Here is an 11,132-nt window from a genome sequence, read left to right on the forward strand (position 1 = left end):
TAGGGAGAAAAATAATGAGTTTTGGACAAGTTGAGTTTGAGATGTCCCATAGGTAGTTGCTGATATAAGACTAGAGGTTAGGAGAGAGGTTAGAACTAGATGAATATATCTGAGAATCATCTACATAATGATTAGTCTTTATTAGTTTTTTATTATGAGAGCAGCCTTCTCCTACAAGTCTGCCCAATATTTATAAATGGACACATATTTCTGTGGATTAGAAACAGAACTAAAGAAAAGAAAAAGCTCATCCCTAGGCATAAGTATTTTTTCCCCCTATCCTTAATTTTTTTTATGTGCAACTTGTTATTCCCTTTAAATATATAGTAAATTATCATGTAAATTTATTTTTCTTCCCTCCTCCTCCCCCTTCCTAGAGATGGCTGCCATTAAGACACAAATAGGTATACATACATATATAAAATCATTCCATATATACTTCTATTTATCAGTTCTTTCTCTGGATGCAGTTAGTGTCTTCCTTTGTAGTTATTTTGGGTATTTATAATAGTCAGAATGACTTATTCACTTAAAGATGTTCTTAAAACAATATTGCTGTTACTGTATACAATATTCTCTTGGTTCTGCTCATTTGACTTTTCATTATTTCGTACAAGTCTATCCATGTTTTTCTAAGATCACTAAGCTCATCATTTCTTACAGCATAGCAGTACTCTATCACAATCATTTCCAACTTGTTCAGTCATTCCCCAATTGATGGGCATTTCCCCAGTTTCTAGTTCTTTGTCACCATAAAGAGAACTGCTATAAACATTTTAGAACACATAGGTTCTTTTCCTTTTTCCTTAATCACCTTTGGAAGTAGACCTAGTTATGGTATTGCTGGGACAAAGGATATAGACAGTTTAATAACTCTTTGGCCATAATTCCAGATTGCTCTCCAAAATGGCTGAATCAGTTCATAATTTTACCAACAATGAATTAGTGTCCCAGTTTTTTCATATCCCCTCCAACATTTGTCACTTTTCCTTTCTATCATTTTAGCCAGTCTAATAGCAGAAAATGATATCTCAAGTTTTTTTATTTGCATTTCTCTAATCAATTATGATTTAGAGCATTTTTTCCCATGACTATAAATTGCTGTGATTTTTTTCATCAGAAAACTGCCAGTTCATATTCCTTATCAATTGGGGAATGACTCATATTCTTATAGATTTGACAGCATTCTTTATATATTTGAGATATAAGACTTTTATCTGAGAAATTGTCTATAAAATTCCTCCCCCCTCCATTTTCAGCTTTCCTTCTGATCTTGGCTACATTTGTTTTGTTTGTACAAAGCCCTTTTAATTTAATGTAACCAAAACTATTCATTTTATACCTCACTCTGCTCTCTATCTCTTGTTTTGATGGAGATGGGATCTGAACCCATAAAAGGAAAAGACCATGTCTTTGGGATCTGGACCCCAAAAAGGAACAACTCTGGACTTTCCCACCTGGCCAAATCTCTGGAGATTGCCTGAGGCTGTAATCCACTCAACTGACCTTTCATTGTGGCTAGCCCAATCTCCCAATTCTTTTACCTCCCAATTGCTTCTGGCCACTTCCCACCCTTAATCCTATCTAGACACCATTCTCCCTTCACCAAGTGGTCCAGGTCCCTGACTGTCTGTTCACCCAGCTTATTGGCCACTCCCATCCAGATCCTCTTAGATTCCTCCTCCAGTGACCTCAAACTACTTGGCCACTCCTAGATCCCTCCCACAGTCTTTTTGTAGGTAAGGTTAATCTTTTCTCCATTAAGGTGCTGGCCTGCTTTCATTAGTAATGCAAATGCTTAGATTCCTTCCAATACGAAGAATGTTCTAATAAACCTTGTCTTTGACTGAAAGAAGGCTTGGGTAGAATTCTTTCTGGCAGGGCCCATGTCTCTTGCTTTTGATATTTTGGGGTCCCAGAACCCCTAAACCTCAACAGCTGACTCATAAATTATTTGACTATTCATAAGTGTGATAAGTAATATTTCGTGTTCTTCCAATTTTCTTGTAATATTTCTCTTTATATCTAGGACGTGTATCTATTTTGACCTTATCTTGGTAAATGGTGTATGTCCAATTTCTGTCAGACTGCTTTCCAGTTTTCCCAACAATTTTTTTTTTTACAAAATAATGAATTCTGATCCCCAAATCTTAAGTCTTTACACTTGGTAAATGCAAAGTTGTTATTTTTATGTGATGCTGTAAATTCCATGTCTACTCTATTCCATTGATCTACCTTTCTATTTCTTAGCCAATATCAGATAGTTTTGCTAATTACAGCCTTATAATACAGTTTAAGATCTAGTACTGCTAAATTTCTTTCCTTTACATTTTTCATTATTTTCTTTGATATTCTTAACTTTTTGTTCTTCCAAATTAATTTTGTTACTACTTTTTCTAATGCAGTAATTTTTTTTTTTTGTAATTTAATTGGGATGGCATTGAACATATAAATTAGGTTAGGTAAAATTGTCATTTTTATTATATTAGCCTTGCTTACCCATGAACAATGAACATTTTTCCAATTATTTAAATCTGATTTTATTTGCATAGAAGCTTTTTTTTTTTTATAATTCCATTTATTTAGTTCCTGGGTTTGCTTTGGCAGATTTACTCCCAGGTACTTTATACTTGTCTAGAGTTATTTTAAATGTGCTATCTCTTACTATCTCTTCTTGCAGGGTTTTGTTTGTGATACTGACGATTTATGTGGATTTGCTTTATATACTGCTACTTTGCTAAAATTATTGTTTCAACTAGCTTTTTAGTTGAGTCTTTGAGATTTTCCAAGTATGTCATCATATCATCTGCAAAAATTAGTAGTTTTATTACCTCATTCCCTATTCTGATTCCTTCTATTTCTTTTTTTCTTCTCCTATTGCTATTGTTAGGATTTCCAATTAAATTATATTGGTGACAATGGGCATTTTTATTTCACACCTGATCTTACTGGGAAGTCTTCTAGCTTATCCCCATTACAAATAATGCATACTGATAGTTTCAGATAAATACTTTTTATCAATTTAAGGAAAAACTCATTTAAACTTTTACTTTCAAGTGTTCTTAATAGACATGAATGTTGTACTTTATCAAAAGCTTTTTCTCCTTTCTGGTTGGCAGCAGTCGTCAGGCAGGCTAAGGGTGATCCAGGATGGGGGCCTACAAATACATCAAGGAGCTATGGAAGAAGAAGCAGTAGGATGTCATGCGATTCCTCCTGCACATGTGCTGCTGGCACAACCATCAGCTGTCTGCCCTGCACCAAACCTCATGGCCCACCAGACCCGACAAAGCTCATAGGCTGGGATACAAGGCCAAGCAAGGTTATATCATCTACCGTATACATGTTTGCAGTGGTAGACAGAAGTGTCCAGTTCCCAAGAGTGCAACCTATGGTAAATCTGTGCATCATGGTGTCATTCAGCTGAAGTTTGCCAGGAGCCTTCAGTCTAGCAGAAGAACATGCTGGTCGCCATTGTGAGGCCCTAAGAGTCTTGAACTCATAATGGGTGGGTGAAGATTCAACCTACAAATTCTTTGAGGTTATTCTTATTGACCCATTTCATGAAGCTATCAGATGAAACCCCAACACTCAATGGATCACCAAGCCAGTGCACAAACACAGAGAGTTACATGGGCTTACCTCAGCTGTCAGGAAGAGCCAGGGTCTTGGAAGGGGTCAGATATTCCACCATACTATTGGACGGTCTTGCCCTGCTTCTTGAAAAAGGCACGATACTCTCCAGCTACATCGATACAGCTAATTGATGCATGTTTAATTTGTAAACTTCAATGTTTAATAAACAACATTTATGATGAAAAAAAGAAGCTTTTTCTGCATCTATTGATATGATCATGTGATTTTTTTTAAACTTTTATTCTTGATATTATCAATTACAGTTTTTCTCATGTTAATACATCCCTGCATTTCTGGTATAAATCCCTCTTGGTCATAGTGTATAATCTTTGTAATATATTACAATCTTTAAGCTGGTATTTTATTTTAGATGTTTGCATCCATATTCATTAATGAAATTGATCTATAATTTTCTTTCTCTGTTTTTACTCTTCCTGGTTTGGGTATCAGTATCATATTTGTTTCATAAAAGGAGTTTGGTAGGATTCCTTCTTTGCCCATTATTTCAAATAATTTATTTCCTATTGGAATTAGTTGATCTTTAAATGTTTGGTTAAATTCATATGTAAATCCATCTGGTCCTGGTGCTTTTTTCTTAGAAACCTCATTTATAGCCTATGCAATTCCTTTTTCTAAAATAGGTCTATTTAGACATTCTATTTCCCCTTCTGTTAATCTGGGTTATTTATATTTTTGTAAATATTCTTCCATTTCATTTAAATTGTTAAATTTATTGGGATATAATTGGGCAAAATAACTCCTTATAATTGCTTTAATTTTATCTTTGTTAGTGAGATATATTCACCCTTTTTCATTTTTAATACTGGTGATTTGGTTTTCTTCTCTCTTTTCAAAAAATCAAATTAACCAATTGTCTATCTCTTTTATTTGTTTTTTCCCCATAAAATCAACTCTTAGTTTTACTTATTAATTCAACAGTTTTTTTACACTCAATTTTATTAATTTCACCTTTAATTTTTAGGATTTCTAATTTAGTGTATAGTTGAAGATTTTTAGTTTGTTCTTTTTGTAGTTTTTTTTTTAGTTGCATACCCAATTTATTGATCTGCTATTTCTCTTTTTTAAAGGTATAAATTTTCTTCTGATCACTGCTTTTGCTATGTGGAAATGGAATGAATAATGAGTTTTTTAGTCACTTTGATTTGCTTGAGCTCCCTTATTATCCAGGAGAGGCTGAAATAACCTGGGCATTGGAATCAGCCAATCAGGAGGTGGAATGAGTGTTGCTCATGTCTGACATGCCAGTAATCCTTTGCGGCAATCACTGGATGAACCTGGAACACTTTTGCTGAACTAGCCCCAAATGGACAGAGCCTGCACAAACATCCTCATTCCAACTACTCTGCACTCCTTCTATTCTCCTGCCTCCCTTTGTTGTAAACCATACATACTACTCCCTATAACCTAATTTTCAAAGCAGCCCAGACTAAGTTTATTGCTTTCCTGTGCATATGCTATACTCCTCAATAAACCCTTCTGGGTTTTGAACTTGAACTGTGCTTCTGTTCCCTCTGTTCAGGCAGATGCCATGCCTCAATCTTTTATAACCTACAGGTTTTGATATTTTGTCTCATTATTTTCATTCTCTTCAATGAAATTATTAATTATTTTTATGATTTGTTCTTTAACCCACTCATTCTTTAAGATTAGTTTGTTTAATCTCCAAATAATTTTTAATCTATGTTTCTGTGGTCCCTTATTAAATGTAATTTATTGCATTATGATTTGGAAAGTATATTTTTAAGATTTCTACTTTTAACTATAAAATTTTTATGTCCCAATATGCTGTCAATCTTTGTAAAAGTGCCATAAACCACTGAGAAAAAGGTGTGTTCCTTTCTATTTCCATTCACTTCTTTCCAGATATCTAACATATTTAGCTTATTTACAATTCTATTCACTTCTTTGACTTTTTAATTTATACTTTGGTTAGATATATCTAGTTCTGAGAGGGAAATATTAAAGTCCCCCACCATTATAGTACTACTATCCATCTCTACCTGTAATTTATTTAACTTTTCTTCTAAAAATTTAGATGCTATAATATTTGGCACATATAGGTTCATTATTGATATTGCTTCATTGTCTATGGAACCTTTTATCAAAACGTAGTTACTTGTTTATCTCTTTTGATTAAATCTATTTTAGCCATAACTTTGTCTGACATCATAATTGGTACCCCTGCCTTTTTTTTTTATCAGCTGAAGCATAATAAATTCTACTCCAAACTTCCATTTTAACTCTGTGTGTATCTCTCATTTTTAAATGCATTTCTTGTTAACATATTGTTGGATTCTGAGTGATAAGATCATAAAGTGAGATAGTATAGAGAAGAAAGAGGGCCCTGGTCAAAGCTTTGAGAGACACTCACCATTAGTAGATGTGATTGGAGAAGATCCAGCAAAATAAATTAGAAGAAATTAGATAGGTAAGAAGAGAACCAGAAGCCATCTGTGTCACCAAAACCTAAAGAGGACTGTCCTGCTTCTGAGAGGAAAGAGTTTGCTAGTGGAGACAGTTGGATAAAGTCAGGTGTGGGGATGAGGGTAGGGAGACGATGGACATATGTGTAGGCAGCAGTGAAGCAGCCACTAGATATGGAGAGATTGAAGAATAGTGAGAGTATGTATTATAGAGGGGGAAATCTGCTGCAGAAGATGGGATGGAATAGAATCACCAATGCGTATAGAGGAAATTGAGATGCCCATAGAACATCCATTTAAAAAATCTGATAGACAGTTGGTGATGAGACAATGAAATTGACAGAGAGACTAGGAATGGATATAAAGTTGTGAGGCTCATTTACATGGAAATATTAATTGCTAACTGTCCATGTTCCATCTGCAGCTGTTTGGTTTGTCCCACCCAGGATAAGCTGATCACCTGAAATCTCACCATCATGTTGTTAACTCAGCTCTGGGTACTCAACACTTTTCTAACTCCTTCAGTCTACTCTCCTCTTCGATTGGAGAGCTGGAGGTTATAGCACAAAACCTCTCATCCCCATTTTAGAGTTGAGGAAACTGAGGCAAGCAGAAGTTGAGACCTGCCCAGAATTACATAGCTAGTAAGCATGTAAGACAGGAGTTGAACTCAAGTCTTCCTAAATTTAGGCCCAGTTCTCTATCTACTACCCCACCAGCTCAAATGCCTCAAATGGGAATAGTAATACTTACACAGTCTATTTCACAGGGTTAATAGAAGCCACAGATGAGTATGTAAAGTACTTTCAAACCTTTAAGTTGCTATAGAAATATAAATTATTATTAATGGTCTAATGGGAGTCAATTAGGTGAGTGGTATAGAGGATGGTATATTGGACTTGGAGTCAAGAGGACCTGAGTTTGAATCCTGCCTCAGACCCTTGCTAGCTATGGCAATTCACTTAACCTCTTGGCCTCAATTTTCTTATTTGCAAAAAGAGGACAATTAAAGAACTTCTGCCTCCCAAGATTGTTGTCAAGATCCAAAGAGATATGTATATAAAGTATTTTTGCTAGCTTTAAAGCTCTATATAAATGATAGATTTTGATCTTGCTGTTATTTTTATTGTTGTTGTTATTATTATTATTATGTTAAACTGGGAGGAGCAATGCAGAAATCTCTACTTGGTCTTCTGATTCTTTTTCCTAGCACTTTCATCATTGACTTGATAAAGGTATAGTGTCATATTATTTAATCTAGAAGAGATAGCTAACACGTTAGATAACAGATTCAGGATCTTGAAATTTCCTTACAGTATAGAACATTTGACTAAATATTATAAGACATAATTTAATATGATAAATTTAAAATCTTACACTTGGATTAAAAAATTCAGCTGCACAAATACAAGAAATGGGCAGTGTGGCTCACTAGTTATTTCTCTGAAAAAGATTGAGGGGTTTCAATTTACTTCAAGCTCATATGAGGCAAGAATACTAATCAATATGGAAGCCCCCAAAGCTGCCACATTGATTGGAAAATACTGTCCAGGAATAGGGAAATAATAGTGCGTTGTGTTCATTTCTGGGTACCATATTTTAGGAAATAAATTTATGAGCAGAGAAGGAGAACAACCATGATGGTGAAAGGTATAGAGATGTTGTTGTTGTTGTTGTTGTTGTTGTTGTTTAGTTGTTTCTTTGTGACCCCACTTGGAGTTTTCTTGGCAGAAATATTGAAATGGTTTGCCATTTCCTTCTCCAGCTCATTTTACAGATGAGGAAACTGAAGCAAACAGGTTTAAGTGACTTGCTCAGGGTCACACAGCTAGTAAGTGTTTGAGGCCAGATTTGAACTCATGGGTCTCCCTGACTCAAGGCCCAGCCCTCTATTGGGCCTATATAGAGATGTTACAGAATAATAATTGTTTGAAGGAATCAAGGATATTTAGTCTAGAGAAGAGATGATCTTGGGGGAACATGAGGGAGAAAGAGATGACTTAGTGACAGCTAGAAATATATGTATATGAAATATCTGTAGTATCAATATATGAAGATCTGAGTTTAGATTCAGGCTGTATGACCTATCACAACCTCTTCCAGCCTCAGTTTCTTCATCTGTAAAATCAGAGTGTCAGACTGGTTGGTCTCTGTGGCCAATAGATGTGGCAAAGATAGGTGTCATAGTGGAAAGAGTGTTGGACTTGGAATCAGAAAGATGCATTCAAATAGTGCCTCATACTTACTAGCTGAGTGACCCTGGACAATTCACTGAATCCTTACCTCAGTTTTCTCATCTTTAAAATGGAGATAATAGCACCTACTCCACTGGGTTTTGAGGATCAAATGAAATAACTTATTTTAGCTGCTTTGCAAACCTCAAAATATAATAGAATGCTAGTTATTATTATAAATTCCAGCTTTAAGTCCCCTTTTAGCTCCAAATATACAATCCTATGATACCTATCTTTAAATATTTAAAGGGTTGGGGAAGATGTACTAGAACCATTCTGCTTATTTGGAGAAGACTTATAACTAAGAGCAATGAGTGAATACTGTGAAGAGACAGATTTAGGCTTTACATAAGGAAAAAAAAATCCTCCTAACAATGACTCTTCAAAAATGGATTAGAAGACAGTTCCAAAGTATTTATGATGAAAAATGCTATCCATCTCCAGAGAAAGAACTGATGGAGTCTGAACAAAGATTAAGGCATATTTGTTAAATTTCTTGTTTGTTTGTTTTTTTGGTCTGTATTTTTATAGCATGTCTAATATAGAAATATGTTTTGCATGACTGAACACATATAACCAGTAGCAAATTGCTTGCCTTCTCAATGAAAGTGGAGGGGACAGAGAGAATTTGGAACTCAAAATTGAAAACAAAATTAAAAAAACAAGTGTTAAAAATTGTTTTTATACATAATTGGACAAAGAACAAAATATTTTTTTTAAAAAATGAATTAGATGACCTCTGAGTTTCCTTTAAACTGTGAGGTTTGAAGAGTCTGTGATGTCACCTTAGTTTAATTATGTTCGTGTATGGTATATCTACTAGAATTTTTGTCCTTTTTAATCTCTTGTTATAGTGCACTTGTGAAGAGGAAAACTTGCATGTGAAAGACAAAATAAGTCATTGAAACTCAAGCCCAAATAAACAAATGCACCATTTATTGTTCATTCATCATTCAAACAATCTCCTGGAGGGAGAGAGAGTAGCTAGGATCAAATATAAACTCTTCTGTTTAGTGTTCAAGACTTTTCATAACTTGCCCTTCCTACCTTTTCTAGTATTCTTACATTTTGCTCCCCATCTCTTTTTCTAAGATCCAGCTACACTGGCCTACTATTCCTCAAATATGACACTCCCATCTCTGTGGTTTTTTTACTATCTCTCTCCCAGGTGAAGAATGCTTGGTGCCTTCATGTTTGTCTCTCTGTTTCCTTTGCTTCCTTCAAGATCCTGCTCAAATCTGACCTTCTACATATTCACTTATAAATTTTTGTCTATTAGCCCCTCACCTCCTTTTTTACAAAGAAAAAAAAACATAATAGAAGAGAAAGAATTTGATCACCACTGGTAATCCACGGTCTGGCCAATCCGCTTTTATTCCATTCCTGCTGTTTTCTTTCCCCTTCCCCCACCTGTAACCCAGTCAATGGTTATTTACTCTTCCTCTCATTTCCTCCCCTTTATGATCCATTTTCAAAAGTTGAAGTTTATATTCCTAGTGACTATTCTTTCCCTGATTCTACCCTCTTTCCGTAATACTGCTTTTTCTCTCCCTATTCCTATCTCTTTTCCAGTTGGGTTTTATGTATTTCTACATCAAACTATTTATGTGTGTATACATAAGCAATTATCTTTTGGTTTACATAAAAGTGAAGTTCATGTGATTTCCTTCCTCTTTTACTTTTTATGTTTATATACTCTTTCTTTTGCTGTACTTCAATTATGGGAATTAGTCAATTTATTCCTATATTCCTCGTATCATCTCTATTATATGTTACCCCTGCCCCAAGGCCCTCTGATATTACACTCTTCTCTTAGTGATTGAGATGAATGCCTTGCCCTGCATGAGGGGTCAACAGAGTTGGCGAAAGTGAGATAGAAGGCTTCAGTTCTCATCTAGTTTCTTATATAAACTTTGAGTCACTTCAGATGCTTCTAGCTTCCAGCTGTGAGATGGAAGAGGTCAACCTCACTTCAGGGTGATGAAGCAATAGACTGGGAAGATGTGAGAGGCAGTGGTTTCTTCATCATGTCCTTATCCTCAGCTTGCTATACTAGAGACTGCAGGGAGTTTTCCTTTGGGTGCAATTTAGAACTTTCTTGGTTTAGCTGGATTGCTCTCCTAATGGGAGAGCTCCTTTATGTTGGATTGTCTGGCATGAATTCTCCCACTTATACCCCCTCTAATTTCATGCTTACCCTCTTGGCAGCAACGAATGTCTTCCCTGGTGAAGAGGCTGGAAATGTCTATTCTGCTTCCCTTCTAACCACATAATGACCCCCTAATGCTATAGGCAAGTGAGGGTATCCGCTACATGTGGCTCTTGAAACATATATGACTTCATGCCTTTCTTTTCTTTCCCCTTTTAAGAATATTGGCATAGAAAAAAAAAACCCAAAACTAACCTACAAGCCCTCTTGTTCGTCTTATTTATTTTTCTTTGTGACATTAGTTTTCTGAAGAGACGCTTGGGCTCTTACTCCCCTATTAGAATATAAATACTTCATTTTCATTTGCCTCCATCCAATTGCTAATGTATATTTACATGTCTAGGTTTCTCTAGATGTCTGTGTTTACATTTCAAAGTATCTACTCAGCTCTTATCTTTTCATCAGGAATGTTTGAAAATCCTCTATTCAGCTAAAGCCTCATCTTTTTCCTAGTAAGATTATATTCAGTAGTTCTTGGTGATTGGTTGCAGACTTTTATCATTTACCTTTGGGAACATCATATTCCAAAATTTTCTTACAGTTATGGTCATCATCATATAGTCTTGTATGATCCTGACTTACTTATTAGTACTTTATCTCTAACTGCTT

General features: G+C 35.2%; 1 pseudogene; it reads left to right on the forward strand.

Moving 5' to 3' along the window:
• The first annotated feature begins 3,150 nt into the window (after window positions 1-3,150).
• Window positions 3,151-3,763, forward strand: LOC114051756 (annotated as a pseudogene).
• The last annotated feature ends 7,369 nt before the right edge of the window (window positions 3,764-11,132 follow it).

This window comes from Vombatus ursinus, unplaced genomic scaffold (genome assembly GCF_900497805.2).
Source record: "Vombatus ursinus unplaced genomic scaffold, bare-nosed wombat genome assembly UNPS02014805.1, whole genome shotgun sequence".
In the NCBI taxonomy this organism is placed as follows: Eukaryota; Metazoa; Chordata; class Mammalia; order Diprotodontia; family Vombatidae; genus Vombatus; species Vombatus ursinus.